The sequence below is a fragment of the Cebus imitator genome, unplaced genomic scaffold, assembly GCF_001604975.1.
Source record: "Cebus imitator isolate Cc_AM_T3 unplaced genomic scaffold, Cebus_imitator-1.0 Scaffold444, whole genome shotgun sequence".
NCBI classification, from domain to species: Eukaryota; Metazoa; Chordata; class Mammalia; order Primates; family Cebidae; genus Cebus; species Cebus imitator.
In genome coordinates, this window is record NW_016107759.1 from 3,589,426 (window position 1) to 3,604,695 (window position 15,270).

At 38.3% G+C, this 15,270-nt stretch overlaps 1 protein-coding gene across 1 annotated transcript in view; it reads left to right on the forward strand.

Moving 5' to 3' along the window:
• JAKMIP2 (janus kinase and microtubule interacting protein 2) overlaps nt 1-15,270 on the forward strand; it is a gene marked incomplete at its 3' end in the record, with an annotated part of 163,351 nt that overhangs the window by 79,864 nt on the left and 68,217 nt on the right. The window contains exon 2 of the mRNA XM_017511171.2: nt 4,315-4,530. The remainder of the gene's footprint in view (nt 1-4,314; nt 4,531-15,270) is intronic.

The following is a 15,270-nucleotide window of genomic DNA, read 5'->3' on the forward strand; positions in this document are numbered from 1 at the left end:
AAAAAAAAAAAAAAAAAAAAAAAAGGAAGTCTGGATCCTTGAGAGTCTTCTACCTTAGAGATAGGTGTGGAAGGAAGCCAGGCAATCAGTGCCATTTTGCTTTTCTTTTTTAGCCTCTTCCACAAAATAGGCTTTTCTTTATTTAAGCTTGTATTCAAGAGCACTTAATTTAGTTGGATCATTGGCAACCGTCTATAAACTGCCAAATTTGGTACAAAAAAAAAATCATTCCTTAAGAGTCCTGGGTGTTAATACTTACTGCATTGTTAGTTTGTTTTGAGTCTAGCTTGATCATGAATACTCATCTCTAGCATAAATTTGACGATGAAGGGAGAAAATCCGTCTGATCCTGCATCTAAAATGGTTACATATAAAACAAATTGGCTTGCTTGCATGTGCTTTTTTATCCTGTGCCTCCAAGTTATTCAGCCTCCAGTGTAGAACCTTAAACAAACACAAAATTTGTCACAATTTGATAGGCTTTGAGCCCATATGTGCCTACTTTCATCAAAAGTACAACAGACGTAAAATTTAATTCCTATGCCCGACAAAACAGTTTAGTTCTCTGTGTTTTATTTTCTTCATTTGACAGTTGTTTTTATTTTCACAGTAAATTTTTCAAAGATGAATTCTGGCTATTCAACAGCAAAGAAGAGTAAATCTGAACAATACCAAGAGATAAGTTTGAGAAAGATGCAATCTCAAAAGTGGAAGTGACACAAAGACACATTCTGGGAGACATGAGAGGCCAAATTACACATCAAACTGTAAAAGCTGCAGATGGAAATTGCCAGCCACCAGCAGGGAGGGGGAGACAGGAAGGGAGACTGCCAAACAGCAGCTTTGACAAGCATAGACTATCAATTTCACTAGACAATTATAGGATCTGTAGGCATCTTGTTGGTTTGCTAATTTTCCTGTACAGCCTCTTTATCTCTCAGGAAGTGCTGACCTGGGGTAATGACTGCTTATGGTGTAGACAGCCCATCAAGGAGTCCTGTTCCTATTTTAGTTGCCCATGATATCTGTGATTCCACAATTAACCACAAAGACAAGATTGGAGACACCCAAAAAGAGCACAAGCTGCTGGCATCCTCCTGGAAAATAAACTTGATCCTCTCTAGCCAAAATGGATCATTAAAGGAGTTTTCTTTTAAAACGTGGTATTTTCCCAGTGTAGGCAGTCGTGATTTTCAGCAGGCAAGTCAACATTAAATCTCAGGTTGAATGAGAGTGATCACATTTGACACCAGCAGAAGAGCTAAGCTCTAGCCTGGCTGTTCTGATACAAATTTAAAAATATTAATTGGCTCTCTTGGGAGAGGAGATGTGGGAATTGATACAGCTGAGCTGCCAGTGAAGAGATGCTATTAATCCACTGTCCGTCGTAAACTTCACCTATCTGAAACTTCAACAACCAAGTTCTTGAAAATGTAGTTAGTAGAAATGATTTATTTGAGAAGGGTCCACCAACCAGATGTGCTTAATTGTTTTGATTTTCTGTAATTCTATATGTTTGATCAGAAGTATAACCCCCCAAATTGATTGCAATTCTAAGGATTCAAACCATTTAGTTAACCTGATATTTTAATAGTCGTTTGAAATTTTGACTTGATGGGATTAAAACCAAAGTGCAAAAACATGAACTTAAAAATCTACCGTAAAATAAATTAATGCTTTCAAAAGAATGAAAGCAGGGAGTTTTAATTCCAATTCGGTTTTTTAAAATTATTTTAACATTTTATTTTGTGCCTCTTATTCTCTTGCCACAAATTAAAAGATTAATTATGTTTCCAGCCCTTTTTTAATTAAAAAGAAATGTGTTTATGATATCTCTTTGCCACTCTTAATCCCACACATCACTCACCTATTTTGTTCATTGCTTTCTAATTCTTAAAAATGAAAAGGAAAAATGATTTATAATGTGTAGTTCTGATGTAAGTAGATGAGAATAGCTGAATGACAACTCACCACGATCTCATCAAATGTCAGATGTCTGATAATATTAATGGTGAAAATGTATGGAAGTTTACAGTGTGTCAATTACTTTTGTATGTGTTTACATGAACAGTAGTACTTGATTAGATACATCCAAACAGCTACTCTATGAGGCAGAAATTAAAAGCTGAGCAGAGAGACACTGAGTAACGTGTCCAAAGTCACACAGTTGGTAAGTGATAAGAGCTGGTCTTTAAGCCTGGGGTCTGACTCCAGGATTCTTGTCCTTAAGCCTAGAGCGGCTTCATTCTTCCAGTAATTTTTATGATATGTGTATACATTATATTTATAAACAGCTAACTCTAAAGATAGGAAAAATGTATAATTTTACTGTTTCCATCAAATAAAAATTGCTTATAATTTTAGATGGTATACAAAATTGATGGCACAGGTAATAATGATTGTGCTGTTTAATAAGATATAAGATAAAGGGCATTCATTTTCTCTAAGAGAAATGATTTGTTTTCATTTGTCACAGTTTTACAGTAATTATCATCAGTGTTAGTGTTGACAGTTTTTCCTGATATTATGAACTGTTTTGTCAATCTTATCATTACCCATAGACTTTTTGAAAGACCATTGTTCAAATCTAAACGGAGAAAGAGAGAGTGAGCTTTATTATGCTTTCAAACTGACAGGTTCCCCATGTCCCCAGGCCAAAATTACAAATGCTGTACTCTCTTCTTGTCATTCATCAATCCATTCATTCATTTACTCTTTCTTTCATTTAAAAAATGTTTATCATACTGTTTTTATATTAGTTGGTAGTATGAGCAGACACTCTCCCTGCTTTCACAAGTCTTTTCATTTTAGTGGAGGAGATAAATATTGATTTAAAAAATCAAATATATAACCACAAGCTGTGATACATGCTATTTAGAAAAACAGCTGATGTTGTGAAAACATGCACTAGAAGAACCTGGCCTGATCTGAAAATCTCAGAAGATCTGTATTCGTTTTCTAGAGCTGCCGTGACAAATTACCACAAACTGGTGGCTTAAAACTACAGAAATGTATCCTCTCACAGTTTGGGAGGCCAGAAGTCCAAAACTGGGTGCCAGCAAGCTTGGTTCTTTCTGGAGCTCTGAGAAGACTATTCTGTCCTTCTCTCCTAGCTTCTGATGGTTACTGGCATTCCTTGATGTATTTGATTTGTAGACACAATACCCCAATCTCTGCCTTCATTTGTACATGACATTCTCCCCTGGATGTATCTGTATGTTTGTGTCTAAATTTTCCTTTTCAGAAGGACACCAGTTATCTTGATTACATTTGCAGAGACTCTATTTCCAAGTAGGATGACATTCCGTAGTACTGGGAGTTAGGACTTAAGCATATTTTTGAGGGACACAACTCAACCAACAATTGCATTGAGTCAATTACACTGGAGCTGAGATGATTAGAATTTAAGGAAGACAGGACTTTGCAAAGGGAAGAGGACATGTAAAGCCCTGGAAATGAGGGAGCATCCTGTTTAAAGACTTGAGAGAATGGCACAGAGACAAACACATGCACAGAGAAACACAGGAGCAAAGAGCCTCAAGGAGTGCACCCACGGTGCTGCTTGTCTGTTCCCATGCACAGACTCCCCTCCCATGAGGCATGGACATCACAAACCTAATCTTTGCTGCTGGTCTACCTCCGTTGACCAGCCAGCACCCTCATGTGCCCTTGAGTCAAAAGAGAAGCAAACACTCTTCTGTTCTGGGCTAGACTTTAGGAGAGAAAGTCTATGTGGGAAAGAATCCTTCAGAGCCAAAGCGTGGGTTGTGCTACATGAACACAATGTCTGGGAGAAGATTTGGGTTAAATTCCAGATTTGTACCAACTTGGATAAGTGCACAATTTTGAGCCCCAGTTTTTTCATATAAAAGGTGAGATGTGTATAGTATGTGCATTGTATTCAAGTACTTTGTAAATTTCAACAATAAGGAGAAAGAATGCTACTTGGAATAAGGAAGATGAAAAATCCTTGGCCTTTTAAACCCAGCACAGTCCATCCAAATTACTTCATGGTAACAGAAAGAACTGGGTCGGGGAGGGGGAGACTATTAATAGCATTCCCAGTCTGTACCATAGAGGAGGTGAGAAGGTTAATAATAACAATAACATTTCATCTCTGCACAGTGGAGAGGGTGGGGGAGCAAATATTAATCATTTTAATAATGGAATATGTTTACAGTGGTTTATGGGTAACAGTGTTTTCTCATATACAATCTTAATGCAATGCTTCTGTCTTCTATCCCACTTTTAAAATAAAACTCATGCATTTGGGGGATGAGAAAGCTTTAAAATGCCAACCTCTCTATCTGCTAGCACTTGACTGGAGTGGTTCATCTCATTAACCAATCTTGAGAAGGCTGAATGAGTGGGCGAGATGATAATCCATGAGGAAAAGGAGACCAGAATAGGGCTTCAGTCACCCACCCACAGGAAAGTCTTGGAAACAGGGGAGAGAGGAGAAATCCCATTTTCACCCAGCACCTATCCTGTGTACCCAAAGGGTCTCAGCATTTCCAGAAATTGATCCAGGTATATTATTTGTCAGAGTTGTGATCAAGGTTAGATTTATCCCGCAGAGGGCCACACAGTGTGCATCATGCAATGGCCACCAAGTGCTGGAGAATGAACTGCTCGCCTACCCAAGACACATTCCCCACAGGGCTTGCAATGAACCCTGTAAGGCATCCAGGAAGACTTTTGATTCCTCAGTGAGATGGACCCCATTACCTCATATACTTTTCCAAAATGTTTTTATACATGTATGTACATAAACATCCACATAGATGTGTATGTATATGTGTATATATCTATATATATATATGTATAATCTATTTAGTTTTTTACATGAATGATATACTTTCTACTTCATCATCTTGCTCTTTAAAAGTTTTGAGGTGCAGCTAGCCTCATTGGTTCAGGTAGATCTTCTATGTGTTTTTACACTATTGCATAGTAATTTGTAAACTGGACATACCACTTTATTAAGTTAGTCCCTTTTTTATTTTTATTTTATTTTGTTTTATTTTATTTTGAGACAGAGTTTCACTGTTGTTACCCAGACTGGAGTGCAATGGCACGATCTCAGCTCACTGCAACCTCCGCCTCCCAAGTAGCTGGGACCACTGGCATGCACCACCATGCCCACCTGCTAACTTTTTGTATTTTTAGTAGAGTCGGGGTTTCACCCTGTTGGCCAGGATGGTCTCAATCTCTTGACCTTGTGATCCACCCGCTCCTCGTGATCCACTCCCAAAGTGCTGGGATTACAGGCATGAGCAACCGCACCTGGCACTTATTTTTATTTTTAAAGTTTTGTTTAGGGATAGGGTCTCACTTGTCACCCACGCTGGAGTGCAGTGGTACCATAATAGCTCACTGAAGCCTCAACCTTCTGGGCTCAAGTGATCCTCCTACTTCAGCGTCCCAAATACCATGCCTAGCAATTTTTGTTTGTTTCTGTTCATTTGTGGAAACAGGCTTTCATTATTTTGCCTAGGCTGATCTCAAACTCCTGGCCTCAAGCGATCCCCTCGCTTTAGCCTCCTAAAGTGCTGGGATTACAGTTGCGGATCACTGCATGCAGCCCAAGCTGTTCCCCTTTACATGGACAGTGCATTGTTTCTAAGTTTTCACCATGACAGTGTTGCACAGGTGTGGGCTAGATCGTCATGAAGTCTCTCATTATTACCTTTTAACATGCGATATAATGTACATGGTTATCATGCTGATTTTGGTTCCTCTCTGCTAGAATATAAACTCTGGGAAGGCAGAATGTTTGTTTATTCTATCCTCAGGTCTATCTGCAGCCCCTAAAACTGTACAGGCCGTGCATATTTGTTGAACAAATGTGCTATTAGCCATATTCTGCAGCACATATGGTTATGGTGTAACTAGTAACCTCTTAATAGAAGGACAGCTCTCTGAGGGCATGGACACCCTCAGAGTGTTGCAGCTGCAGTGTCTGGCCCAATGCCCTGCTTAGAGTGGGAGCTTTGTACATTTTAGGGTCAAACAGTGAAGTTTAACACGTCATCAGATCAATGTGGCTCTGCATCTCACCTCAACTTACGTAGATCCTGTGATTCTGATGAAACATCAACCCAAAAAAGTTTACCATCACCTTGCATTTAGTCCTGTCGCCACCTCCCTTGCTCCCACTCTGGTCTGAACCACTACCATCTCCAAGCTGGGCTTTTGCAGTGACCTCCAAACCAGTCCGCTTAATTTCTCCCTTATGCTCAGCCTTCTCCTTTGACTAGAGCAGTCAGTGTGTAATGTTAAAACCTAAGTCAGATCCGGGCACTGCCCCTCTCAGCTCCCTCAGTGGCTTTCTACCCACCCTGAGTAAAAGCTTAAATCAATGCAAAATGGCCTAAAAAGCACAGCATGGTCTGCACACACCGTTTTCCCATTAATGTCTGCCCTCTACTTGGCTGCTGTCCTAGCTCACTCATTCCTCCAGCCTCCCTGGCTTCCTGAAGTTCCTGGAACTTGGACGTCTCTGCCCACTGTGGAGCTCTTGTCCTAGTTCCTTACCACTCTGGCATGCTTTCCTCCAGGCATTAGGCTTTAATCAAATAGCAACTACTGAGGCTTTCCAGGATCTAAAATCACAACCTCACCTAGACCCTTCCTGTTGACCTCTGTCTTGGATTATTTTTTTCCCATAGCACATTATCATAATCTAGCATAGTATATTTACTTAGCATGCTTATTGTGTGGTTCTCCAACTAATATAGTAGCTCCATGAGCCAACAATGTATGTCTGTTTTATTTACTCACTGCTGTATCTTCCATGCCAAGAACAGTGCTTGGTAGCTATGCAGCATTCAATACATATTTGTTGAAGAAGCTGATTTTAGAACTGAGCACTTTTTGACACATACCATGCTAAACCCTTTACCGGCCTTATTTCATGTATCTTTCACCACCATCCTATAAAGGTGGGACTATAATGATACAGTTAAGAGAATGGGCCCTAGAGTCAAACAGCTAAGATTAAATCCTGTCTCCATTGCTTACCGGCAGTGGCAAAAGGTCAATCATTTATCTTCACTAAGTCTTTGCTATGTGAATGATTAAAAGGGAAATATTAATGATTATTATTTATTATTTGTTGCATTTAATCAGACTCTATGAAGCAACCAATTAAACACCATAAGAAATTTTTCAACCACAACCCTAGGTTTAAGCACCAAATCCCCTCTTATTTAATTATCTATCTCATGTGATCATTTTAGGATGTAATAGCTATTTTGTGCATACTGCTTTGCAGGAGTAAAGCACTCCCTTGTCTGAACTCTACTTCACATAGGAAAAATATTAACTGCTAGGTTATAACCACCCTGAGAAGTGGGCTTTCTAAGTAAAAAGCCCTACACGATTATTTCAATCAGAGCTCAGAACATTATGACAATGAATGATTCATAGCCTGTGTTAAATCTTCATAATGATCTGGACAGTAAATGTGTTTAGTGGCCTTACACTTTGACTTCTATAGAACAGGACTTGGTTGTAAGTCATCTGAGAGTTCTAAAGGTAATTATAGATATGAAGAAGAGTATTGTCTTTCTGGTCCTAAAGGAAAGGCCATGCAGTGGTTAAAACAAATGTTTTTGAAGCCAACTGAACTAATTTTGTCGGATACATCACAGGCTCTCAAGAAACATTAATTAATTGAGTCAATGAATGGCTCATAGGCATACAAGTTGCATGACATTGGGCAAATTTAAGTTTCCATATTCTCTTTTGTATAACTGAAAAATATTATCTACCTCATGAATTTGTTTTAATACATGTACAATGGTACATACTGTGCTTAACATGTGGAAAGATTGCAATAGTTATTATTTAATAACTTCTTTCCATTCTACAGTTCAGAAAATAGAACCATCTTCTCCCAAATTAAATGTTTTACCTGTAGTATGAAGTGTAAGAACAGACCAGTTTAATATCAGATGTAAAAATGAGCCCTTTGCAAATGCTCTCCTCCTTCTGCATCCTACCTCCAATTCCAAGCTAATCGAGAGTCTTGATACAGCCACAATTCTTACCAAACTTTCTTACCTAATATTTACCCAATTCTTCTTTATTGTGAGGACCACATGGCAAATCCTCTCTCATCTTTCAAGACTCAGCTTAGCCATCCCTTCTGTTAGACATACTCTCTGTCGTTCCCAGAGAGATGGCTCTCCTCCTCTGAGCAGCAGCAGTGCCTGGTTTTCTTCTCTGTTGCAGTAACTTCAGGCCTGCAGTACCCTATTTACTAGTTGGTCCCTCCCAGTGGGGAAGAGTTGTAGAGAGCATTCATAAATCATACTTTCAGGGCTGAACTAGATGACTTTTAACACTCACCTCAGAGCATTAAAAAGATACGGCATGTAGATAGATTTGCACAGTGGCCAGCAGTAGTAAATTGTCAATAATGATAATTATGGTGATGATTAGCAGTAGTAGTAGTATTCTTCCGTCACAGGAGGAGGTGAGTAAGTGGATGAAGAAGAGTAATTATCTTTACAAGTGCTATGATGATCTAGAATATTATAGGTCAGGACTCCAGGGCTTTGGAATATCAGAGATTGCTTACTGTACAAAAAGAAAACAATGGCTCCCAGAATCTTCTGAGATTTGAAGATATGAAAGAAAAAATTATGAGCCCTTGAGATTTGTTTTTCCTAACGAGGTGTCTATAGAAATAGCTTAAAACTTAAAATGAGAAATTGTAATTCCTAGTTTCATGTGCCAGGTTATAAAGAAAACGCTGGGAGGAAAATGTGTTTCTCAAATATAAATTTCTTACATTTGGAAATGTATTGCTTAATTTTTAAGCATATAGATACAATTAATAAACCATAGAGTTTGATGTGGGCAAAACAACATTTGGTTACCTGAATGGTGATACATTATGCTGTAGTCATCTATTGTTTGGAAGAACAACATTAAAATTTTGTGGGTTTAAGGAGTTCTTTACTTTTGCCAATGATAATTTCATTTTGGCTCCATTCGAGTGCTCCTTCAGCAAACATTTTAGAGTTCCTACTGTAAGGCACTGTGCTAAGCACTGCAGATACAGTGGTGAACAGGCCCAGGGAAATTCCTGCTTCTACAGAGCAAATATGGGATAGAGACATTGAAGAGAAAAAAGTGAATATTATAGGGAACCCAATTCATTTCCGTGAGTAATTTGTACCCTTGAGTTCAGTAAGATATGCATGGGAGAGGCTGGCTTTCCTGAGAAAGGAAGATTTGATGGAAAACAGCGCCCCCCAGTGATTTCCAAAACATGGTTTATTCAAGCTCCAATCCAATTGACTGCCCAGTCCCTTCATGAAAAGGGACTGGCATACATTCAGAAGTTTGTTCTGGCCTTGTTGATTCCAATTAAGTCAGGTTTTGCACAGTGGAAAATGATGCTGTGACTCGCTATGGCTAATGGCTGGTTCTCTGTTCAGTGGAGAGGAGAGGCGCTTCAGAGTCCAAAGAATTTCAGATTAGGAACAAGGTCCCGATGTTTGCATTAATTCCAGTTTTTCATGACGTTATGTCAAAAGCATGGCCATTGTGTTCTGGTCTCACTCCTAGCTTCGATTGGTTGTCTACTTTATTTTCCCTTTGCTCCACTTTCCTCACTGATTTCTTCTGTTGTTTTCTTCCCCACAGTACCCGCCGCCTCGCGCCATGCCAGAAATTATATTTTATTCTGATAGTAGAAACTGTAACAGTTATGGAAATCCTGAGGAAAAGAAAAGCCTCAATTATTTTAAATTAAGATCTCTGATCATCTATCATTCAAAAAAAAAAAACTACTGCTATTTGAACCTATCTTTATATATGTAAACATGTATGCTAGCCACTTCATTTTAAATGCCTTATATTACATTATGTAGAAGTTTATTTCTATAAAGTGCTTAGAAATTGCTTTCAAGTAAGGTGTGGAATAAATTTTTTCAAAGTAGGCAAACCAGTAAATAATAAGCAGATGGCACTGCTGTCCCTCAAGTGTGATTTCTCTAAAAACAAACTGAAGTATTCCTAGTACAATGTTTCTGCTACAGTTGGGCTTTTAGGCTCCAGAGTACAGCTGTCCATGTTATTATGTACTGCCTTTGCTATGTACCACCTGCGATTTTGCACAATCTGTATTTCTTCTTTGAGCTTCTTTGTCCTTAATATAATAGTTAATATAGATTATTTACTATAGTGCCAGCTTATATTAGCCCCACTGAAAGTATTAGCTTTTGTTATTTTGAAGCTTTTATCTTACTGAGTTCATTGATGTTACCCATATTCTTCCAATGTCCCTTACTGAGAGTTCAGTATCATCTTCAACCTTTCCTTCTCTCTTTGACTATTGCCTAGTTATCAGCACATTATATAGACTTTTCCTACATTGCATATCCGCTGAAGAGAAGCACTAAGAAGCTTCAGGCTCAAACACATCCTAATTATAGTCATTTTGCTATCACTGTGACTTTGAGTAAGGAATTGACCTCCTATTAACTTAAGTATCCCATATATAAATTGGAAATAATAGCTTCATGTTCCATAATCTTGTTTTAAGTATGAAATGGAAGGGTGCAGATAAATTGCTACATTGTACAATGGTCAGCACATACTAAGTGCTCCCTAAAGAGATGTTGAATGGTGAGGAAAATGATAATGGTAAGATGAATAAGCTCCTTTAGCTTAGGAAAGGGAAAATTCCATTACCCCTCCATCATAACCCAAGTTTCACTTTTTATCTCTGTTCCCTTACCCCTCCATCATAACCCAAGTTTCACTTTTTATCTCTGAACATTTGTAATGGATTTCTATCAGGCCCTACAGCCTCTAATTTCTTTCTCTTCCACTCTGCCCTGCACATAACTTCAAGGTTAACCCTTCTTAGGAAATAAAAATGGAGCATGCCTCTTCTCTTAAAAATATTTTTCACATTCCCAGTAATTGTTAAACCAAATACAAATTCATTGCATAGGCAGGCTAGATATACACAGTTTGCCTTCACCTTATTTTTTTAACTGTGCATCTACTGGTTTCTTAGATTAAACTTTCCATACCAAACATAGTGATCTACAATTTATTCCTCACACTTATCTCCACTTGTCCTGCCTTCCTAACTTTCCTCAGTCCCTCCTATTCACCCTCCATTTCCCAGTCTTAACCATAAAATCTTTTGTTTTGGTGAAGTCATCTATTTATTAAGAAGTATTTTTTTTTTTCAGAATTTACTCGTGCCCAGTACTCTAGTAGACACTGGGAGGGAGCCAGGTATAGTCTTGGCCTCATTAAAAGATTCCTCTTGTTCTCTCTCTCTCTCTCTCTCTCTCTCTCTCTCTGTGTGTGTGTGTGTGTGTGTGTGTGAGTGTGTCCACCTCTTTGACACTTAGAATATGCAGGCTTTTTTGATAGAGGCGTATTGTGTTATCTTCAACTCTACCACAATACCTTACACATAATTATGGCCTAAAAGATAGCTGATGGTCTGATTTCTGAAGTGATATTCCTATGGAATTTGGCCCATGTGGATAGGTTGACTACCTTCCATCAGTCAACCTAACAGTCTTGCTTTCAAGTTACCATCAACTGGACAGAAATCGTAGCTGAGCATTGACTCCTGGGACAAAACTCAAAAAATCCTCAATGTTAAAAAGATCTGTATTGCTCTGTAATTTATCGCTATATTATACTATACCATAGCATAACATAGGGAAAATACTAATAGCCAGTTTCTCTTATGTAAAGTATGTAAAATTAAATGAATTCTTTATAATAGAAGTACATAATATATCCAAAAGCTATTTTATCCAACCTTCATGTACTTTTACTTAAGTAATATTAATCAGTATACACCTTTATATTGAAATTGTTCTGCCTTTTTAAAGTAGCAGGCACACATTATTCACCTATATATAGGCATTTCTGCTCATGTCTAACACCGAGAAAAGGTGGCTTTATGATAGCTTTTTTCAAAAATCCAAGGTCCTTGAAAACAGTCGCCAAGGAAAAAACAGAATGGGTTATGTATGTTTCACTTATGTCTAAAATAGAAAATCTTGCTATCAGTTATGTTCTATGAAAGCTACTCTCTCCAGTAATTTGGGCATTTTTCTTTAACTTTACATGCTAGTTTGTTTTGTTTTGTTTTTAAGACAGAGTTTTGCTCTGTCACCCAGCCTGGAGTGCAGTGGCATGATCTCGGCTCACTGCAGCCTCCGCCTCCTGGGTTCAGGTGATTCTCATGCCTCAGCCTCCCTAGTAACTGAGATTACAGACATGTGCCACCATGCCTGGCTAATTTTTGTATTTTTAGTAGAGATGGGATTTCACCATGTTGCCTAGGCTGGTCTCGAAGTGATCTGACCTCAAGTGATCTGCCTTGGCTTCCCAAAGTGCTGAGATTACAGGCATAAGCCACCACACCTGCCCTCCAAATTGTTTTAAGCAACTGTGCACATATACAGTAGTTGCCTGCTTTAGGTAGGAACACTGATGCATGTTTCTTGCTCTGCCTGACCTTGAATACATAATTGCTTCCTGCTCTGTTTGAAATTTCTCCCTCATGTCCAATGAAGCTGACATTTCTTACTCTGCAACAGCTGTAAAATACTTCGAATTCAGAGAAAAAAAGACAATAAAATAAGACTATATGACACTTAAAGACTTACTTTATTAACTTCATCCCAGCGAAAGCCTTCTAAATTCAGACCAAATAATTCAATACAAAATGACTTGCCCAGTGCTGAGGAGGGAAATTAAGCTTGAGACTACGATGGATGGGAGCAAGGATTTAAAAATGTCAGCATGTGTCTTAATGAAAAATACATTTAATTTTGTTTATTCCAGTGTTATATCAAGCTTTAACTTTTGCCTGAAACAGCCATTCAAGGGCTCCTGCAAAGTAAAAGAAATTTCCCACAACAGAACTTACTATAAATGGTCTCTGTAGAAACGATGAAATATGTTATTCAATCTCCGTGTTTTCCTTGGATCTAGATCAATGTTAATTACATTGAACTTCATGGTAGTCATTGTTGACAGATGCAATGAGCACAAAGATGAATACTACTTGCTTTGGATTCAGCAAGTAGATTCAACTAAGGAAATCAAAGATGAATAAGACACAGTTTTACTCTTGACTGGGACTCAGTTACCTAAATAATAACTGTCGAGTAGTTATCTTTACATATGTATACTGGATTATGGCCACATTCTCCTAGCTGTTCTTTGTGTACCTGTGTTCACCGTCGTAGTTTATTCTGCCTTCTGTTGCCAGAGGTCTATTACTAAAACCAACCTTTCATCAAGTCACTCCACTATATGAAATCCTTCAGTGACTACACATTGCTTCGTGGATGAAGTCCGTATCTTCGACATAGTTTAGACTGCCCTCTACCATCTGCCACCGCTTACCTCTCCAAGCTCATCTCTTGCCATTTCTCTATTCACTCACCAAACTCTTGCCAGTATTCCTCTCCAGAGCATCATCCTTATTCTCTATTACCTCTAGACCTTGATGCTCAGCATTCCTTCTGCCTAGAATATTCTTCTTTCCCACCCTAACACTTTGCTCGCTGGTTCCTTCTTATTTTACAGATCTTAGTTATATATGTCACTTTTCTTTTTTCTTTTTTTTTTCTTTTTTTTTTTTTTGACAGAGGTTTACTCAGTCACCCATGCTAGAGTGCAGTGGCATGATCTCAGCTCACTGCAACCTTGACCTCCCAGGCTCAGGTGATCTCATCTCAGCCTCCCAAGTAGCTGGCATTTGCCACCATGCCTGGTTAATTTTTTGTATTTTTGGAGAGATGAGATTTTTCCATGGTGCCCAGGCTGGTCTGGAACTCCTGGACTCAAGCGCTTCACCTGCCCCAGCCTCCCAAAGTACTGGGATTACAGGTGTAAGCCACCACACCAGCCAGTATGTTCACTTTTCTTAAGGAATCTTTCCTGACTCAGTGAGATTCCTATGATGCCTATCTTCTGTCCTCTGTGTGATTATCACACTGTATTAAATTGCTGATTCCTCCTCTAGGATGGGCAGGTATCCTGTCTCTCTTGCTTAGCACACATACGTCTTCCACCAGCTACTTCATAAATATTTGTATTTTAGTGAGTTAATAAATTGAAGAATTAGTGTTAAATGCCATAAGAAGTATCTTCAAAGTGAAAATGAAGACCTGGATGAAGGAATAATTTATTCCACCCGGGGTATGGTGAAGAGGTATGAAGAAAAGTGATATGACATGACATTTGACCTGGCCCTAAAAGATGAGTAGGATGGAGTTCACCAGGAGTTGGGGGAGGAAAGGGGAAATCAAGCAAAAAATTGCATGAGTAAAGTCAAGGGTTTCCTTAGTTGAATCTACTTGCTGAATCCAAAGCAAGTAGTATTCATCTAGAATACTCAACTTAGGCATTACTTCTACCAGTCCTTCCTGACAGTCCCCCTTAAAGAAGCTGGATGTCTCTTGCATGTGTGCAGAGTGCTTTCTCTTTGTACTTTATGAAGCATATTTCAAATGTGAAGTTTTAAACCTAAGATCCAAATTATTTATCATGAGTAATAACTTTTTGGTTATATTTAAATAGCATTCTTTTCATGTGAAACAGTGTATTGACTTTAAATAATTTGTAATAATAACTACTATGTTGATTATGTGATAAAGAGGGTGATTTCATAGACTAGGAGAGAGAAAAACAAAAAGACTTATAAACCTGGAAATTTACAGTCCCAAAGCTGCACAATTGCTACTATACTGAATGTCAATAATTCACATTAATTTTTCTCTAACAGACATGTAATGGATTAAAACTTTTTGACCTTATAGCCATGCCACCACATTCCCTTTATTAAGAGAAGGTAGAATTTCAAGTTTGGACTGGCTTAAATAGCAGCCCTCGCTCCTTTATATTAAATTTTTGTGTCAAATTCATGAATACACAGTGCAACATTTTTCCTGGATGGCGAAGGATTTAACAAGTAACAGCATGCCACTGCAAGTGACCAGGAATAAAGCATGCAAGTTTACTTCATTCATTTTAAACACTAATAGCATCTCATTCAAAAGCATCATCTTTGGAAAAGAAGGGAGGCTTAGAGGAACTAAGAAGCCTTTGTTAGAATTGACATATCCAAATATCAATTATAGAAAAGGGTTGAAGCATTTAGCTTCATACATGTGAACTCTAGCTATTTTATATTACAGTTGATTTCAAAGCACAATTCAGTAGCAACAGCCATATTGGAAACCTTGAGATTAATAATGACTT